The sequence below is a fragment of the Aquila chrysaetos genome, chromosome 20 (assembly GCF_900496995.4).
Source record: "Aquila chrysaetos chrysaetos chromosome 20, bAquChr1.4, whole genome shotgun sequence".
NCBI classification, from domain to species: Eukaryota; Metazoa; Chordata; class Aves; order Accipitriformes; family Accipitridae; genus Aquila; species Aquila chrysaetos.
The window spans coordinates 2,602,455-2,623,439 of record NC_044023.1 but is presented as its reverse complement, the minus strand read 5'-3'; the positions used below and the strand labels follow the sequence as shown (position 1 = coordinate 2,623,439).

The 20,985-nt window shown below is 37.3% G+C and overlaps 1 protein-coding gene across 4 annotated transcripts in view; it reads left to right on the top strand.

The window, feature by feature from the left end:
• Nucleotides 1–820: 820 nt before the first annotated feature.
• The window catches only part of PPARG (peroxisome proliferator activated receptor gamma), a 60,642-nt gene continuing 40,477 nt past the window's right edge, over nt 821–20,985 (top strand). Inside the window, exons 1-2 of one of the 4 annotated variants that reach the window (XM_041118811.1) lie at nt 2,018–2,491; nt 4,171–4,322. The gene's annotated coding sequence lies outside the window, so the exon portion shown is untranslated. Of the gene's footprint in view, nt 842–1,244; nt 1,357–2,017; nt 2,492–4,170; nt 4,323–20,985 lie in introns of those variants that run through there. The other 3 variants (XM_029996283.2, XM_029996280.2, XM_029996282.2) reach the window with 3 other exon arrangements.

Below are 20,985 nucleotides of genomic sequence, written 5' to 3'. Positions count from 1 at the left end.
CCTTGATATGTCAAGGCAGAAGTAACACTTACTTCAAGCCTATACAAATAGACAGATAATTCTCATAAAAATTAACACAAGGCTTCAAGCCTCTACAGACAGAAAGACTGCTCTCATAAACAAAAAGCTGTAGGCGATGTTAGTATCTATAAGTAGACCAGGTATTTTGACGTATTCAACTCTGATCTATAAATTGCCTTCAGTATACAAATAATAAAGCAAATGTAGGCTCTCTTTCAAAATGCTTGATGACTAAGAACCGTAATGAGGCAAATTTAGGATCCTCTGAATCTTCTAATGATGTCCAAGAGATTGGGAGTTTTTAAAGATAAACTGTTGTATCCTGGGGCACCTTGACTTACAAGATGAGTCTCAAAAGCCTGTTGATCTTATGACTTTTTTTTCACATCTAACTTCTTTTTAAAAGAATCAGAGGGTGAAATAGAAGGAGGTGACATGCTTGTTTGAACTTGCTCTCCCTTGAGACTTACCGAACTTAGCCTATACCATTTCTCTCTGCATTCCTGGGCGGGAGGGGGGGGGGGAATAGGGGGAGAGATAATCTGTAGCTAAAAAAAGTGAGGGGAAAAAGAATTTCATTTACCTCAGTTACTGCTAAGAATCTTTTCAGAAAAGCCTTTACTCCTGTCACAGTAGGATACAAACTGGCGTGAGGTGACCAACCCAACTACACGCAGCGCAGAGAGGAGTTAGCTGGAGAATGGGAATGCAAAAGAGAAAGCAGTTAGCAGCCGGAAAAGCTGAATTTTCAGTCACAGGAGATTACAGAGAGCAGAGATCAAATTCCAGATCCACTCCAGGGCCCGCGGTCAGCCCTCAGGTACACGCTTGTGACTTCGCTCAAGGGGCACGGACCCGGAGGGAGCTGCCTGGGGTGACGGGACGGGCTCTAGAGGGGAAAGGAAGGAGAAGCAGCGCCGCCTCCTCCTCCTCCTCCTCACTGACCCGTTCCCTCTCCGCGTCCAACTCTTCCCCCCGTCCCTCCCGGCGCGTTACCCGGCGGCGGCCGCCGCCGAGCCCCGTACCTCAGCCCGGGCTCCCGCCGCTGAGCGGCCCCGCCCCGCCCCGTCCCCACAGCCCGCCCGCGGCCGCGGCGCGAGCCCCCCGAACCGCGCAGCGCCCCGAGCCCCCTCGCTCCCGCCGGCGGCTCGCCCCTCAGCGCCGGCCGTGTGGGCCGGCGGGGAGGCGGTGCCCGGCCCGGGGGAGGCGGTGCCTGCTCGGTAGGACGGGCCCGAGCCGGGGGGGGGAGTTTATCCCACTAGAAGGGAACAGTTTCTCCCGCTGAGACTTGACAGCACCAGGTCGGTGCGGGGCTGCGGGGGACCTTCCCCCGAGGTGAGGGGGGGCCCGGCGGAGGCGTGAGGAGAGCTGCGGGCTGAGGGAGACTGGGGGGGGGGGGGGGGCTTGTGAGGGGCGCCTCTGTCGGAAGAGGGGCCGGCGGGGGCTCGGGGGCTCGGAGGAGCTTGCTGGGGGTGAGGGGAAGCGTGCGCGGTCGGGAGCTGCGCCCCGGGACGGGGCGAGGGCTGAGCCCCGGGCCGGGGGAGGAGGCCGCGGTGCCGGGGATGCTCGGGGTGGCGGGGAAGGAAAGTGGCTCCGCGGGAGCGGGGAGGGGGGGGGGGGCGGTGTTAGAGGGCTTTTCCCGGAGCGGAGGGGAGAAGCGGGAGCGTTCAGGCAGTACGAGGCACGGCCCTGAGGGGAGAAGGTCTGCCGGGACGGGCTGCCGGTGCCCGTGGGGGCTGTGTGGGCGGGCAGAGGGGATGAGGCTGCCCCGCGGCCGGGCGGGGAGGAGAGGCGGGAGGGAGCGGGGCGGCGGGGAGGACCCCCTCGGGAGGGCTCCAGGTGCGCCGGGCTGCGGCCCGGAGCCGGCCGGCCGGCCGGCGGACAGCGTGGGCGCTGTGTCCATGGTGCTGTACTCGGGGCAGGGGCCGGGGCCGGGGCCGGGGAGGAGGGCTGGGGAACGGTGACTCATGTGGGTCAGCTCCAGTCCTCCCGAGAGGAGGATGCTGAGGAGAGTGTAACGTGCGCGAGGGGGTGATCTCCTCCCCTGCCGAGGTGGAGGGCATGGGGAGAGATGTACCCGGCGGCTGCAAGGGGCAGACCGCAGGGCGTCCATTCGTACTTGCGTTAGGGGAAAGGAGCCGACAGGGAAGTGTTGGTGCTCACCTGGCCGATTCACTTAATGAATGAACAGATTTTTTTTTTTTTTTTTTTTTTAAATTTCTCAACCGCAGAAAGTCGGGGAGCCTTTCTCAGCCTGCAACAACTGAGATGCTGTGTTGAAATATACAGTGTCTTGATGGCATGCCTCAGGTTTGCAGGAGCATTTTGTAATCTTCCTGGTGTCATTTCTCTCTAGGGTATTCTACAACTGGAGAGTGCAAGTTCCTGTGGTGTTGTAACTTTGTGGCACTGTGTACACACGACAATACAATGCTGACTTAACAGTGATGTATTTATTAATATCAGTGATGTAAGAGTCGTATTTATTCTGATGAAAAGCTCAGGAAATTATCAGTTTCTTCGTGTACTGTGGAGTCTAGGTTCCCTTGAATCGGGAGGATCAATTATAATTATCCTTGAAATAACTAGGGTTGTGGGCTAGCCTCATATTTGTGACTTGCTGCTCTATCTCTGAGCAAGCTTTTGCTGTGGAACATGATTGTAATGTTCCATTTTAAAATAAGTATTAAAAAAAAATTCTGGTACCAATTAGTCCATAATTTAATCAGTAATTTACCTTTTAAAAGGTTACTATGATTTGTTACTAGTTAACTAAAAATTCCCAGTATACACCAAGTAACTATGACATATGACACTCGCTGCTCTCCTTCGAAGAGAAATTTCATATATTGTCCTCCCATTAATGTCAGAATTTGTTGCATGAAGACATGTGTTTGACATCATTATTCTCTTTGGCTGTCAGAAAAAAAAAAAAAAACTGCTGCAAAAATTGCTTAGAGATCTAATTATGAGATTATAAGAAATCACCCTTAGCAGTGTGTTAAGGCATGTGGTACAATATAAGCATGGACTTGTCAAGGGGAGAGTGAGTTGAAAAAAATAGTTGGCATGGACTTTGAATGATAACCAATCAGAAATATCATTTAAAGATACTTTTACAGGGACAGCTTTTGAATTTGAATGTTCTTAGGCATCAGTTTTGTAAAATATCTCATTAACTTAGTGGTTCAGAGATTATATATCTGTAACAGCCTTAAGATAGTATGTATTTCTTAGAAATGCCTCAATGTCAAATTCCTGGATAATATAATTTATTAAACATCAGCATTCAATGAAACTTACATTACAAAATTTCTGCTGATACAAATTTATATTTCATATAATAAATTATCACAAAAAACTGAGGTGGCAAAGTATTAGAATTTAATTGAAGAATATTGAAGCTATGCCTTTTAGCCTTCCTTATGATACTGATTAAAACACTCACTATCAGCACTGCTTCTAAATCTGTCTCTTCTCTGAAATTTTTAAATAACCATAAGTCCGTTTCAAAGTCAATAAAATAAATTTAGGCCCAGCTTCCATTACTGTCAATATGATTTTCTACTTATAGCAATGACTAATAAAATGAATTTTGCAAAAAGTTATTTTGTAAAAACAAGGAAAAGTTTAAAAGTAGAACAAAACCTCTGTCTTGTACAAAGCTGGACTAAATAATGAAAAGTATACTTAATTTTTTTTCACCTTGATTGCTGAGGCCCTCTTTTTTTTTTTCTTTTTTTTTTTTTACATATAATCTGTTCAGAATGATTTTGAATATACTTACTAGCCATTTTTTGTAGCCTAATTGTGAATTGCTAGTTGCATATATTTGATATTCAGAATTTGATTTTCTTTTACTAGCTTCTGTCACAAGGATTATTCCTGTATTCTCCTCTGGCATGCAGTAAAACAGTTTCCAGTGCAGTTACTCAAGAGAAATTAAAATACAATTATAAATTCTCCATGCTAAGTTCTTTTGAAGTCATGGATACAATACTTTCCATTAGTTATTGCTACTAGTTTCATTTTTTAATCACTGATAGACTTATTTAATTTAGCATGATATTAGATGATGAGTGCTAATTATTCCACACTGTACTTCCATAATTATGTATATTTTTTTAACAGCAGGGATCTATTTTTCAGGTACTTCATACCAAATATTCTTTGTGTGTCAGTTAACTTTTTGTGAACTAACAAAAGAAAAAGTTAGAAATAATCCAATGCAAGAGAACGTTGTTATACTCAAGTCCTACATACCCATGCCACAAACAGAAGTTGAGGTTTCCCATTAACAGGTCAGTTCTCAAGGATTTCATTTAACTGTTACAGAGTACTTGGAAAAAATCTCCCCCTTGCCTCCTTTATTTTTTCCCCTGTGGAGGCCTTTCCAAGGCAGAATGAAAAAGGAAAGAGCCATAAGATTTGTCTTCAGATTCCCAGGAATATGAAGTGTAAATTGATTCCTACATTAAATGATAAACCTCTTACATTTCTTTTGTCTGTTCCCCCCCACACCTCTGCTTGTTTTTTTTATGAAGGACAGTCTGTCTTTTTTTCAGTTGTGCTTTCTTTCAGGTTCCAGTGACAAAGTATGTAGAAAATGCAGGTGCTAGGCAAATTGTTACCCTAGTTGTACTAGCACCTGTGGTGAGTGGGGCTTGGGATACTTTCAGGTGTTGCAGGTATAAGGGGATACGAAGGAGAAAATACATGTGGCAGCCATAGGAAAGAGTAAGTTTCTACTTCAGTATCAGGTCTTCTACTGCAACATGGACTTCTCTTTTGCCTGTTGCTACAAAGATGTCAGCTCTTCTCACACCACAGGGCAAATATACAACTAAATCTTTTGTAGGCTTTTATTTTTTTAATTTGGGGGAAGAAAAAAAAAAAAGAAGCAAGGCCTAGTCTGCAGTCTTCATATCTGAAAACTTTCACAGAACTTAAGTCAATTTGACGAGGCTCACATTTTTCTCCCGCTCCACCCACACCTTGCATGATATTATTTGGCCTGTTTGTCCTCTCCTATAGAATTGAACTAAGCAATTACATCATTCTCCAATTAAAATTCATGATATGTGAACTATATAGATATTTCTAATTACCTGTGTTGCAGTAGTACCTAGCAGCCTAGTCAAGATTGGGGCCATCTTGTTACTCACTCAAACAAAAAGATTGTCCCTATCCTTAATACTATATGATCTGTGACATGAGGATGCAAATAGTTACAAATTTACAATGGAGACACAATGTAGTAGTGAGATTGATGCAAAAATTTTAATTTAAAATTTCAGTGCGTTGATTTATGCTTACAACAGTAATAGATTCTTACAATGGTAATAGATTCTAATCTGCATCATGACAAATACAAAAAAGTTAGGTATATGTGTGACAACAAATCCCCAAATTTACAGCAAAAAAAACCCTCAACTTATAAGGAGCACCCTATTCTCTAAATACAGCTGTTTTTAACTTTGCAGTTTCACTAGATTGCACTGCAAATAGAAAAAATATCCTGCTTAGAAAGGGGAAGAGAAGTAACTACCTCAAAAGCTGGGTTGTGAATTTCTGGAATCGACTAGCAGATGATGCTTTGTGGACTTGCATAAGCCACCCCCTTCCCTCATGACTAAGCAGATCACCTCCATGGCATGCAGTCTGCACATTCAGGACAAAGTCTATGAATTCAAGTCTATGAATCCCAAAGTCTACTCCGCTGGTTGATAATTAGCAATTTAAAAAACACAAAGCTTACGTAGCTTTGTGTATGTATGTTCAAGTATGCTTGATGACTGCTAAGATGAGCATACATGTATGGTTATGTACATACTTGTAGGGGATATGTGTGTGTAGGTAATGTATTAACCCTATGTTACAGAATGACTTCCTACTTATCTCAGTAATGTTCAAAGGCTATATATAGTATCTGATAACACAGTATAATAGATATTGGATAATATCCCAACAGACAAATATACAGAACATTCCACCGTATCAAAAAAAAGATGATGTTGGTTTATTGGAAGATGCTTAGTCTAGAAAAAAAATCCCAGCTTCATTCAGGTCAGTGGTGGTTCTGCTGTTTCCGTAGGGTCAGGTTTGCAGCCTACATGCAGTGTTAGAAATTTTGTCCTGTACACAGCTTGCTTCCATGCAATTACTATTGAAGTTAGTCTGTGGCTTTAGTGTACTGAAAATACAGGGTTCAACGCTAAATGAGTTGCTGTTTGCTCAGTGAGACTAAATGCCTGAAATTAAATAACCATGAATATATATTATAGCAAAAGTCCTACATATTTGTCTTTAAATTATTTAAGAAATGCCAGTGTAACAGGAGTAGTATATTTATCTGCCTTTTGTTCTGGAATTTGTGTGATCAATTTCTTAATGTATTTTAACTCTAAATGAAATACTAACATTTTGATACAGACATTGCAGTTGGTATTAGTTTATTCTAGACCTTCAAATTAGACATGAGTTCTAGTTTGGGTCTTATAACAGCTATTATGGGAGGAAATTATTATACTTTGTGCTGTTTTACGGGTTATTGGAATTTCTTGAGCTCCATGGGGACTTATGTCTTTCCTCTTTATCACAAATCTCACTATGACATATTTTAGATTCCCTTTTGCCAGGGTCCTATACTTTTTTATAGGAGACCTCCAGCTTCGATTCCTCTAACTTACCTGTATGTATGTATAAAATTCTAAATATGTTATTTTCATAGAAACACTTTTAGCTGTCATTGAATAGACATATTGAATAAGTGGGAGTGATGGAAGTTTTCTTATTGCGTCGTGTGTTTTTCCACTGAGTTTAAGCAAGTTACTTTTCAGAGAATTTCATATTTGCACAAAGTAGCCCTGCCCAGAATTACGATCTTGTCTTAAACTTTTTACACAATATGTGATTATGCTGCATTGCATAAAATAGGATTTTATGTTATAATATTATAAGTCCATAGTAGTTGTGTGTTTGTTTAGATTTATTGAACAGAGATGTTGTGTAACTGCTGTAGCTATTCTTGGTTGTGTAGCAGCAATTTTGAAGTTTGAGAGGCTTTGAACTTAGGTTGCTATCTATATACAAATAGAATTATGTACATTTTCAGTATTTATGCTAGGGGAATATTTTAATATTGCTGTGAAATAAGTTCTCAACCATGGTGGTTTGAAACATATGTCAGACTACCAAAAGAGTTACACTAAAAAAAGGAACTATGAAAAGAAAAATGTTAATTACAGGCTTTAACACTCACACCAAGATCTTCTAGTAGGGGTGGTCAGAAAAACAGGTTTTACTACCTAGGCCTGGTGCTTTGTGGTGCTATCTAATATGGGGTCTTGTGGAAAAATGCGGCCACTTCTATTTACTGCCTTTCATAACGTACATACTTCCTCATGATAGGTTTAGGTACTGACTTTTTATGTCTACAGTAAATAAAACTGAAGAGTTTATCCTTTCATCTTGAATATGTTTTACTTGGAGTTACTGTTCACTGTCCCCTACAGTGGTATTTCAGCTACAAAATTTTATGCTGAATCTCAGTTTTTAAGCTTAATAAAAGCACATTATTAAGTGGTATATTGCTAAATTGATTTTTAATCCTACCTAAGAATGTTAAAAAAAAATAAAGTCAAATTTTATTTTCAGTTACACCCAGAGAAATCTATAGATAAGCAAGTGCAGAAGTATGTGAGGGCAAAAGGTTGTTTTATTTACACAGAATTTTATCTGTATTCTCTAACCTTATTCAGGACCATATTTAGTGGAATCATGAGAAATTTTGAAGAGGCCACAGGCTGAGGTTCTCATTCCCTCCAGAACAAGGAAAAATTATTTTATCTATTTGCTTTCTAGCCTGTAGTATGGCTGAAACAAAGTTCTTGCACTGACCTAGTGATGTAGCCATTCCTCCGATTCTGCTGAAGTTAACCACTGATAGTGGATGGATTTACTTTGTTGAGTCACTAAAGTTCTGTGAGGATTTTACTGTATTTCTTCTCTACCATCAGTCCTGGATGCCATCATTTGCACTTAAACTGCATATCTGAGATGCCTTATTTGTACACCAAGGCATGTTAGCGTAGTTGATTTTTAAAATGATTAGAAATATTAAGAAAAGCAGGCTAGTGTTTTATTTATTTAAATATCCTGTAGTAATTGTCGACATAAAAAGAGTTTGACAAATGACTGCATGTTGCAAGGCACTCATATAAAGGTGTAGATTTTTTGGGTTTTGCCTAGAACATGATTAAAGAATGTGGAAACAAAAGTTCTGCAAATATGCTTTCACTTTCAGAATTTCCAGCTGTTGCTGAAGATGGTTTGAGATGATAAACAAGATGAAACAGCAAAGGGATTTCACATTAAATTAGTTGTCTGAATGAAATAAGCACCACTAAAAAGGTTTATTTTTCTGGATTTTTTTTTTTTTCCATTTACATTACAGCTATTGCCAGAATTGCTGAATTGGCCTGGAATAGGTTATTTAGTAAAGATCTCAGCTAAGTATGGGTTGTTATAATTAACTACAAAATAAGTTTCAAAATAAATATTACAAAAGTTTATTATGACATGTCCTGAATCTGAATTTAAAATAGGAAATAAGCAAACATTGAAGAATTACTTTAAAAGGTTCAGGTTTTTAACAGTGGTTTCAAAGTATTTTTCATTATTATCAAGGCAATGCAAAATAATTTTAAAAAAATCCTATGGAAGCTTAATTAGTAGTTCCTAGGTTGCTCTTTTTTTTTTTTTTTCCCCCAAGTTATTTGGATGTTCGCACATAAGAAATGCTATTGCAAGCAAATTCCATGCTTGCTTTCCATGATTAGCTTGCCAGTTGATCTTGGTTCTGTTCTGCAAGCTTCTTGGAGTATTAGCTATGATGTGAGCTTGCCAATTGTCTTGAACTGGTTAATTGTTTTTGTGATGCAGAGAAGAACATTATGGCATGATGAATAAGAGACCCAAGAGGGTTCCTTACACAGTTTCCTTTGGGCACTGCCCAAAGACTCGTTCTTTGGGTCTGCCTCGTGATCAGGCTGGCTAACTTTACCCAGTTAAATTGGGTGCGGTGGATATTTATTATGTTCACAATATCTTGTTTGGGTTTTTTTACAGTAATGCAATACCCCAATACCTTGTGTTAAATATACACTTGAAATCATCACACTGGTTTAGGTTTTACTCAGGCTAGATAGGATAAAACATCAGGTTATGCAAGTTACTTTCTGACATAGGTAAAGACATTTTCTTAGACCAGGATTATTAATTTATTAAGAAGTAGTTATTACAGCACAGTTGGTGTAGGCAGCAATTCTTGATAGTACTTGAAGAAGTACTGGAAAACCCTTCAGTATCAAGAACCCATTTTTCCTCCAAAAAAGATGTTTTCTTGTAGACATGTCTTCTTGAAAATTTTTGGCAATGAAAATCTTAATCCAAAAATAGAATATTAAAAATATATTTTTCCTGCAAACAAACCTTCATGTTTTAATTTATCCAAAAAAACAAGTTAGCATGCTAATGTCATAGTTCACAGTAACGGATCCCATTATGAAATGAGTCTGTGTCTAATGGTCTATCATTGTTTTCATTGTTCTGTGCATTGGAATATGGTATCTGTCAAATTTTTAATGAGTCAGTTTTGTTAAGAAAGGCATTTTTTTATGCAAGAAAAGAGTTACATACAGTACAGCAGCACTCTGAGTTGTACAGAATATGCTGTTTCATCCTTTGTGATGTAATACTGAGGATGTGGAAGCCATGTGCATTTCTTTCCATTCTTTTGGGTCACCAGGGTGCCAATTTTGAGTAGGTGAGAGATCAAAAGAAAACTGCTTTCTGTATATTTTATCAATTCTGGTTTTGAAAGATAAAAATATTATCAACAGTTCTGCTTCTTTACAAATGAAAATATCCATAAAACAAAGTTTGTGCAGAATAGGTGGAGTAATGTGCAATGTTAAGGTATGCTCTGGCTTTAAAATACTGTGAAATAGCTAGAATATCTCTAGTCTTAATAGAGGGTACTGGTGTTCAGTATGATTAGATTAATTGCAGTGCTGGATTAAGGCAGGGATCTAAGGCCAATGCGGGACTTTGAAGGCCCAGCAGAAAACAGAGTTGGGAAAAAGTGAAAATGCTGTCCATAATGAGTATCAGGAAAGGAAATTAATTAATTAGTTAATTAAAGGAAATTTCAAAGGAAGGCAGTGGGAAGATTGGCTAAGACTCTGTTGTTTTTCTTTATTTATTTAGCCCTTTTTATATTTCCCAAAGAAGCTCTTAAAAAGCAGGGAAATTCTTTAAAAATACAGACATTTGAGTTTCTTTCTCAAAGTTTAAAGTTTATTGTTGGAACCTTCTTGATTTTGAATTCTTCTCTCTGGTCTCTTATGAGATTTTCAGCTTTTCTTGGTGTAAGATATGCTGACAATGCCATAACGTGGTCTTTCACTGTATTTTGGCATTCCTACTCATTGTTCTTTTTCTGCCCAAGTTTGTTCTGTTTTTTAAATCTAGCCTTATTTATTACTCCTTTGAGAACAGGAACTGTCTGATATGCTAACAACAAGTGACAGCTTTCCTGTCACTAAGGACAGGAGAACAGACAGTGAATATTGCTGAAGTCTGAGGTAAGTTTAGAATAACAATAACTTGTACATACACTAAATTTGATATACTGTAGTGTGACTACATTCTCTGACGCAGGCTGTGCAACAGATTCCTGTCTCCTCCCCCATCCACTAACAGGAAGGCACAGCACAATGTTATACAGCATGTGGCAATTTTAAATTTCTGCTGAAGCTTGACCCTTAGACAGGAGGGTAACTCTTTTGTTGTCACTGGTGAAATAACTGTACTATGAATCTCCTAATAATGTCAGAATGAATTGATTTAAATTAAAACAAAACAAACCCAAACCACAACAAATTGGTAGACATGAAAACAATGAGAGACAGTAGGTCCATCTCTCTCTTTCCTCCCCTAATCTCCATTTTGAAGGGAAGAATAAAAGGAGGAAAAGGTTTGAGGTGAATAAGGTGAGAGACCCGGTGTAAGGGGGAGATACAAAGTAGAGAGAAACTCTAGTTGTCCTGGAAGGAAAGCAGAAAAAAAGCAAGGAGGAAGAAGAAATTGATGCAGGTATGGTTGCCGCTTTCCTGATAATTACTCCAGGAAGGGCTAATGAATGTAGTAATTATACCTGGCAGTTACTCTGTGGGAGAAAGGAATTCTTTGGCGTTCAAAACAGTGAGAATGATAGAGTGCTCATTTAGCTATGAATATGGAAATTAAATAAAGACAGTGTAGGCTAAATACTAAATAGCACTGCTTTCTGATTCCAGTATTCATATAAACTGTTGTATAACCCCTCAAAGAAAGCATCTTCTGAATAAGAATTTCTGAAATTAAATTGGAGAAAAAAAAATTGAAAAATCTACTGCAGAGATGAATGTTGCATTGGGAAGAGATACTGACAGACCCCGTAGGATTTTCTTCCCTTCATCTTCTATGAGCCATTATTTATAACAGGTTCCCTTATGCCCTTTGATGCTGTACAGTCCATCTGAAGAATAGTCAGTTTTCTTCTACAATCATAGGGCATGTGGATTATTTTAGCTCATAGAAGTTAGGGGTGATTTTGAGGTGCCTATTGTATCCAGTATGTTGTTAGCTGTTCTCAGAGCAGGAGGTGAGACAAATAGTAAGCAGTTTCCAGTTTGCCATGGTATTGCCATTTTTATATTGTGGACTTCTGAAGCAGCAAAATATTTCTTCTGTCTTCACATGACATGAAGATAGATAGGTAGATACCTCTGTTAGATGTCAATTACGGGAATTTGATAATCTTACTTGCTTTGTTTTTCTGAGTATCAAGGATTTAACTTGTATCTTAGAGTTTTCCATCTCTGCAGTTTCTTTTTGCACAGATACAATATTTCACTGAAATAAAGTGTGAGTTTGGGAAAAATAGTTCAGTACATTTTATGTTAGCTCTCAATAAAATGGTGTACAAAGGAAATATATGTTCGGTGAGATTTATGAGAGTTCTAGAGTCTTATTCACATTCACACTGACGCTGAACGTCTTCAGAGTTGCACGCTTCCCCTTCCTGAAAGCTAAGAGTACCTGCTACATGTATTGCCAGCTTGCAGGCAGAAAGTGGGACCACATTTAGGAAAAAAAGCTGATACAATATAAAATAACTCAGTGAATTTGAGGAAAACCAAAACAAAAACCCAAAGAAATTATATTCCCTAGTCTCAGGGTAGTCTAATTGAACTCAGAGGCTAGGTCTGTACTAATAAATTAAAAAGTGCTGTAACTCGGGCACAGGCTCAGGAACTGGATTGTTAAATGGTTACATTCTTAGAGTTGTCCCTTGTCCAGTTTTAGCTCAGCCAACTAAGAGCCATCCAAACACTTTCCAGAAATACTTTGGGAGTTATCGTGGGCCATGGACCATTTGCAACAGGCCATTTAGGTATTGCCACCAAGTTTTGATGACTAAGAGAGTTTCATAATGTGAGTGGAACAAATATGGCCAGAGTGAGAGCCCTGGTACTCTTTAGTTTATTAGTATAGCTGAAACTGAGTTAGTTTAAATGCCTCTCAGGTTTGTTATAATTTCCTTTTAAATTTCTTCCTGCCTATGGACCAAGGTGAGCTATGCTTAATTTTCCATTGATAGATTTTTTTAATTAAAAAAATTAATAACTTAGAACTTGGAGATCTTTGGAATTCTGAAAGCTTATGGCACACAGGAAAGAAATGGAAGTTGTATATCTGGCAAAGTAGACGCTGTAGATGGTTGGCATTTTATGAAAAGAAATATCTATATAAGTCATTTTAGTCTATGTTGTCCGTCCATTTGGCTGTCATTTAAATAAATAAAAGGACATATAACAAAGTCCAAAATCTTTAAAAATACTCCTAAGATTTTTTTCTAACCCTTGGTGAAGGATCAAGTTGTTATTGGAGCTTGTGTTGCATGATGGCAAAATTCTCTCTCTATTTAAACATCTGTCCTGAGCAGATGTTAGTAAAATACTTGAATATGATATAGTCATTACTCTGAAAAATATGAAAAATATTTTGAAATTTTTACTGTCCTACTCTGCTCTAAGAACTATAGATAACTAACATTGTAACTCACCTTTAAAGAATACATTACAACTTGTTTGCTCTGAAAATTCCTTTTGGTTCAAGTGAAAGTACACAGTGCAAACAAAGTTATGAAATGTGTACACAGGGTGTGAGAGTAGGTGGTTTTACTTGTGTATAACTTTATGGTTCTGATCCTTCAGGGTAGTCAATGCAATCTGACCTTTATGCTCACCATCTCATTGATTTGAATGGGATTACAGATGAATATTAGGGCCAAATCAGACTGACTGATTTTCCCCAACTAGTGTCAACAAATAAGTAATGGATTTTTTTAATTTTTTTTAATGAAATAGAAAGCACAGAGTTGTAAAATCTAAACAGATGAACATGTATTTTAAGACTTGATGATTTGAGAGCTAAAATATTTGACAACGTGGCCACTATTTTAAACCTCGTTTCTGTTGTAAAAATTGATAAATATTTTGACTGTTAAAATCCTTTCAGCTGTGTCACTATTGACTCAATTAAAGGAGCAGAAAATACCATGTTTTGTTAAGACTTAACAAAGATACGGCAAGAACCTACTATAGGTAATTAAATAGATGAAGCATTCAAGAAGAAACAGAGTAAGTTACAACATTTTTCAAGAGGATGGGGCACTAACTTACTAATAAAAATAGGACAAATCAGAGACACAAAGTAAAATGTAAGATGAAAATTTCAATATTTTAACTTCAAATAACTGACTGGCAATCTCAGAAACAGCACATAGAGAAGGAAGTTCTGTTTACCTTTGCAAGAAGGACATTGTCTTGAATATGGGAAACTAGAGATGGGGGAAAGCACTGCATGAAAATTATTTATACAGGAAAAATACACCTCAATTCGTTTGTGTTATTCCAAACCAGTGTCATTTTTAACCCACCCCACACTGGATTAAGTCAGCACCTCGTTACATGTGGTGTACCAGCAGCACGACCACAGCCAATCTAAACTGGATCAGGAAGAGTAATCCAGAAATGCAAAGTCCGTATGATCTTTTCCTGTTTTCTGAATCTTGAAGGCATAATTTTTCAAATTGCTCCACCTTGGAAAATCTTAGCTACAACAGGAATTAAACCATAAGAAATAGGTGTCTGGTGTGTTTATGTCAAATCAAATAAAATTTTTCAAACTTAAATGATTTCTAATGGAGGTAAGAGTAGCACAGAAGGACAAATAAAGGCAATAGCGTGTGTATTATCCTGGCTGTTAAAAAGTATTATTCTGTCCTTATACAAATTGGTCTTTGAACAGTAGAACCAATTAAGTTAGTTTCCCATGGATATGTTTTTTAGGAATTTTTCATTTGGATTTTCTGGTATTTATTACAGGGTGAGCTCAAACTGTTGCTCTTTCAGTGGTGACACTAACAACAATCTAGGCATAGTTTCTTAAAAATCCTCTACATTGCAGACAGTTCTGGCTGAAACAAGCCAATGTTTTCCAAAGCTATGAAGAGAAAGAGACCAACAAAGACACACAATTAGAAACAGAGAATGTTATAAGCCTTGTTACTTTAGGATTACATTTATCAAATGAAATATTAGTCTTCTAATGGTCATTATTTGAATCAATCTGTTAAATATTAATGTTTCTATAATATGGTTCAAATTGCACTTGAGTCTAAATTTTAAAGTATTCTGCATACCTTTGGGATGTGCTGGCCATTTTCAGGAACCACTGAAATATGGAACTTCTTAGAAAGACCTTTCAGAACGAGGCTGTATCTCAGTTAATATTACTACAAGGAACCGGAAGCACCAGAAATCCCACAGGCAAATATGTTCCCTTTTGGTAAATTAATCATGGCTTCCAGAGCAGAAGGCACAGAAAAGCATCTAACCATTTTCAGTTTATTCTTAATTACTTTGTCAATCTTTTGAAATTTCCCTTTCTCTGTACTTGAACCACCAACTGTTATTCAAAATTGTTCCAAATCATAAATTCATATAGCCTGAAACTTTTTCAAGATAATAAAAAAGCAGTTTGTGGCCTCTGGGAGAGTAAATTCCAGGGTTAATTTATAACTAAAGCAAATGTATCTATAAAAAGAAGAAAGCTTCATAAGAAATATGTTAACAAATGACAAGAAAAAAGAGGCTTGATAAAAGATATCAGAACTTGTTTGGCACCAGTGATTTTATGACTGAGGAATTCAATTATAGGTGTGTTGGGAGTACCAAATCACAATTCTTTAAATTACTAATGGGAGACAAAGCTCTTTATCATGGTCTGAATGTGTTCACATGCAATGTTCAGTCCTGCCCTCTGTAAATAAACTTTTAGTGCTTACACTATGCATCTGCATTGAGAGTCTATGTCACCAGAGTAGAAAAAGATACACAATTTCTGTTGAATCACTTTTCAAACATGCCTGCTGATACACTCTTCTATTAGAAATGACGTTAGCCAACAGATTTCTTCCTGTAAGTCTGTAGTATTCACCTTGTCATTTTTTCCTTCTATATTATTAGCATTTTTCTAGAATCTTGGTAGGTTTCTTTGCAGAAAAGTTAAGTATATATGACATCAGGGTACTCTACAGCGATATGCAGTAAATCATATCAGTTTGGATTTGTTTACTCCTTCGTTAGATACATACGTTTCATAGAGGTCTTTAACCAGCGATGTAGATAATGACTTTGTACTTACCCAAGAGAGACAGATTAGCCTTGGATCAATTGCAAATTAACTCCTACAGTCTGCCTATAATCTAAATTAGTTTTAAGGCTGTCTGCTACTTGGTTGTTAGAGTAGTAAACCTGTATCTCTTGTCAGTCGTTGAAAGGGGAAAGGCTGTTTCTGGAAATGCAAATTTAACTATTGGGGACATCCCCCTGTTAACAGCTGTTGCAGGAAAATTTAAAGGACTACATTTTGTTTGCACAGCCAAATTACAGCAGACAATGTGCATCACTACTATGAGAACTGCAGACCAATGAAACTCCTAAAGATGGCTGAAGTTGTTTTGGGAATCATTTGAATCTTTGTACAGTTTTGTTGGACTTGTCATTGCTATGACATTCAAATATGATCATGATGAATTTATATTATACCGCATTACTTTATATTATAATGTGGCATCGTTATGAGAACATTATATGCACAATGCCTACCCAAAGTACTAAGTCAGCAGACTACTTATATGAAAAGTTTTTTTAAAAGTAATTTATCTTATTTCATCACCAGTTCCTTTTCTTCTTTTGGTATCTGTAGTTGAACAAAAATGTTGTTTGCATAACAAAGGCTTAATGCATAAAACTTTTACCCCGAATATCCAAAGAGCAAAATATTTAATTCTTTTAGCGATCTCCTTATTGACCCACTGATTTTTTTTTTCAGTGAGAAAATTACTCTCTCCTGAATAAACACTTATTAAAAGTTGTTAGTTTTTGCGATCTTGACCATTTGAAAATTTTCAAATATAAGCAATGTTATTTAGCTTCTAATAATTTAACTAATTATCTCTGTGGGCTTCATTGACATAGAGAGATAAGGGCTGAGAAATGTTGAATATACCTGACTTAAACTATTAAAAAATGTTTACTATATATAAGTACTTAAACACCATTATTGGTAGATGGTAGTCATCCCATATCACAAAGAGAAACATCTCTCCTCTGCAGAGTAATTTAGAGCAAGAGACTACTTTAGCTGTTCTGAATCAGCCTCTAGAGGAACCTCACTCGCTGACCACTGAGGAACTTGAGATACTATTCTTGTTGGCCGTTTTGAATACCTGCCACGGAGGAAAATTTTGAGAACTGATTTTTCAGCCTCCTGCTTTTAGATCAGTTTCATGAGACCCCAGAAAAATTATGCTAATATAAGAAGCATGGAAATGCTGAATTGTGTGAATTTGTGAGACAAGATCTGTACCATGGAGAAAAAAAAGAGTGCTGTAAAGGTAGTAATTGCTCACCCAAAGGAATATGAATGTGTTCCAGAAACAAGCCATTATCTCACAGCCAGTGCTACCCTGATCCTCTGAATACAAGGAATCCGTAGGCCTTAAAATTCCTCAAAGCTTAATCTCAAATGACATTGGGGAAGAAAAAAAAAAAAAAAAAAAAAAGGGTGAAAGATTCAGGGAAATACCTTTGTTATGTTCCTGGGTTTTTTTTTAGTTAACGTACCGCATGATTTTCCTCTCAACCTCTAGGAATGCATTGGATGTCTGTCAAGACCACAAACTTGTCCGTACTGTAGAAATGTATGAAAGTTGTCTCTATACGGAGTTGCCATTGCTCTTTTCCTTATCTGTGAAGGAAACACAGCAACTCCCACTGGGGAAATCTCATGTTAAGTTGATCTTAAAATAAAAAAATCAAGGGAAAGGTCATATCCTAATAAGCTGTGCAAATCTAAATTCCCAGGGAGCTTCAAAATGACATTGTATGACTAGGGCTTTAACAATTTTCCAACAATGTATTTTTGAACTGCTTCCAATAGTGTTTTTAACATCCGAGAACAAATAGTAAAATAAAGATACAACTGGCAAGATACAAGACCCAGTTGAGCTCTACAATTGACAGTACATAACCCATTGATAATCTGGGGGCTTTGTATCCGACAAACATAATGGAATTGGCAAATTTTTCTGCTTTCATTGAGATGTAAACCTTGTGAGGAAGCTATTTATTGATCAGCTTATATATTATTGTGATCTCAGTATCAATAGTTTCTACTCTTTTCCCTAACCTAGGATTATAGACAAATTATTTCCTCAGAATGTCTGAGGAAGGAGGAGGTTCAATTTGAGAGCCTGCTTAGTATGGTATGTATGTTTGTGTTGGCAGAGATTGTGGCTATGTTATGTTCAGATATTGACCAGGAGGTGCAGAATTCCTGTTCAAAACCACATGCCATTGTCGTCATCCCACAAAAGGTAAATTAAGTAAACTGATAGAAATTTTACAGTCAGTTTTAAAGGAACTAGTGTTTGACCCCAAATTATCTTGTCTGATTCAGTGAGCATATTATGTAGAGTTGTACAAAATATTCCATAGTTCCAAACAATGAACCAAGTCCAATACCAGTTTACATCAGAAACAGTTTAGGAATTCTCGAAATACAGGGCAGACCATTCTCTAATTGTATTAGTTTTACATAGTATGCCACACACATTTTACAAGCTCATCCTTTACATTGGAAAGGTGTGCCTATATAAAGCTATGAGGTGAATACTGTCTTCTTGTAGCCCAATGAAAACGAGTTTCTGCTTTGCAAATAGTTTGGTGTTTAACCTATTTTGTGATGATACAGTGATAGTAGAAAGTGAAGGTTGGAGATCAAAACCAGGTTCTAAATTCCCAAGCTCTCCCAGTTTAGATATGTGTAATGGAATTAGATTATAGTTGTCCTTATTTTCATCCTTATCATATGCCTCTAAACCAAGTATATTACTGTTGGCGAAGGGTCAGCTAAGCTGCTGCAAAGTAATTTCTTATTTTCTACAGAGTATAGTAATAAGGTTTAAAACAGGTGTTCATACCTTGTTGCCCAAAGGACGGGAAGTATAGGGTGTGGGAAGCAGTCTGCTACTGAAGACCCCTTCTGATCTTTTGGATTAGAGGTGGTTCAAACAGTTTTGGTGGGAGTTTTGCATGCACCGTGAATGCAAGAAGTATCTTATCCTTATTTAGCTCTATATTACAGTACATTGCACTGGATGTAACCCAGATATCCCTTAAGAATTTATTTTTTTGTGATAATCTCAATAGTATTTCAATATGATTCCTTTTAAATACAACTGAATCTTTGAAGAGATTGACCGTCTGTCTTGTGGTCATGCTTCAAGTTCAACATACAGAAATTTGCAAACTATTGATTTTTGTTTAGCAATTAAAAAAAATTAGAAGAGTAGAAGTCACAGTAACTTATCCTTAGTATATATCAGAGCCACATGATATTTAGCTGTTCACAAGCCTGCTTGAGGGGTTACAAAAAGTCACAGCAATAACTTTTAGTTCCTCACACACTAAACTTGCTTGCCTAGAAAATGAATCTCCTTAAAAGAATAATGGGGTATGACAATATAATTTACTGCAAGGTTAACTATTGGTATTCTGTCCAAATTGAAGATGAATAACTGATTTAAAAATAAACCAATCAAGTTATCAAGCATCCCATAGTATATGGGCAAAATTCCAGTATATAATTTGTGGTTTGTATTTGAAAATGACATGCATATTTAGATGAAAGAAATACGGTTGCATGTAATTATTCAAAATAACACTTTCCAGAAAGTTAATTAATATGATATTTTTCGGTATACTAACTTACTCCATAAATGTTCTAGAAAAATATGCGAGAAGTTAGCTATAAATATAAGCATTTTAATATACATTTTTGTCTTGAATTGTGGTGTATACATCTATTTATTATGACATGAAACTGAAAGATTTGCTGTTAGCTGTCCTTTTAGATTACTTGCAGAAGAAATTCTTAAAGTATTTTAAATATAGAAAAAAAAAAAAGATGATGACAAGAACACATGACAGAGAAGGGAACTGAAATTTTCTCAATCTCTTTCTTCCCCTCTTTTTAATGCTGTTAAAATTTAACATAGCTGCTTTGCTTGTACCACTATTGTTAATGTTGCATAACCCTATAATTATTAATCTTACTGAAACAGCGGTAGAACTTGATTATACAGTTTTCTCCTCAACTGAAACTAGAAAAAGCTGTCAAAGATAGAATTGGAATGGCAGTTCATATTTTTAAAGAAAGCAGGTAAGTTTACACGAACCAGGATCTCTATAGTCAATTCTCGGTCTCATATGCAGAGCTTCATAGAATCTGAAATCCATATGAACATAGGTGACTGGGGCACACAGATTTTCTAGCTTAGAGCTAATAGACACTTCATGCTCTCCACAATATTTATGTGCAAAATACAAAGTACAATCAGAGTCTTTACTGATTTAGTCAAGCATTGGTAGATTCTTTAGAGCTGTAAATAAAGAAATTTACAAAAATCACTGTTTAGCGTTCATTGTTAAAGCATTTGTTTAAGATTAGCTGTTAAAAATAACAGAATTCTGAAAGTATACATTAATAACTTTTTCCGAACAGTAAATTGTTCTTAGCTGTGGATACTCTACTTTCTGGTTGGTGTCCTAAAGTGATGTCATTTTAACTCTTGAAAATTTCTTGTCAAAAATAGCAACACTAGTTTCCATCTTCCTTTAATAGAATGATTTATACAGTTACACAGTCACTATGCAGACCAAAACTCTGCTGACTTTGAGTGTGTGACAAGAGTGAGACTTGCTATGCGTGGACACTCTGAGTTAAAGATCACCAATATTAATAACTGAAGAATAACATCAAACACAATTTTTAAAATGTTAGTTTATTACAGAAGCAAAGAACAGTAGCAAAAGCCATGGAACTGCTAAACAAATGCTGTTTATTGCCAGACATAATGTTTGCTTAAACGTTAATATAAATACACCTTGCTTTCTGGATGAATGACACTTACAGGAAATGCAGGAGTTCATATGAAGGAACAAGTGAGTTGTGTGAAACAATTTTCCATACCTTGGCAGGTAAAAATGTTTGTTCCTTCATGGGGAAAGCAAGGCAATTTCAATGGATAATTGGAGAAAATTTTACTTCAAAACAGAAAGGTTGACAAAAGCAGGGCCAAGTCATAGCAGACATATTCTTAGGATATTAATAACATAGAGGAAGAGCAACCCAACAGAAAATAAGATCAAAGAAATTCTTTCCTTTTAGTCTTCATGCACACTGTAAAATTTGAACCTTGCCAGATCTCTTATTAGAAAATACAGT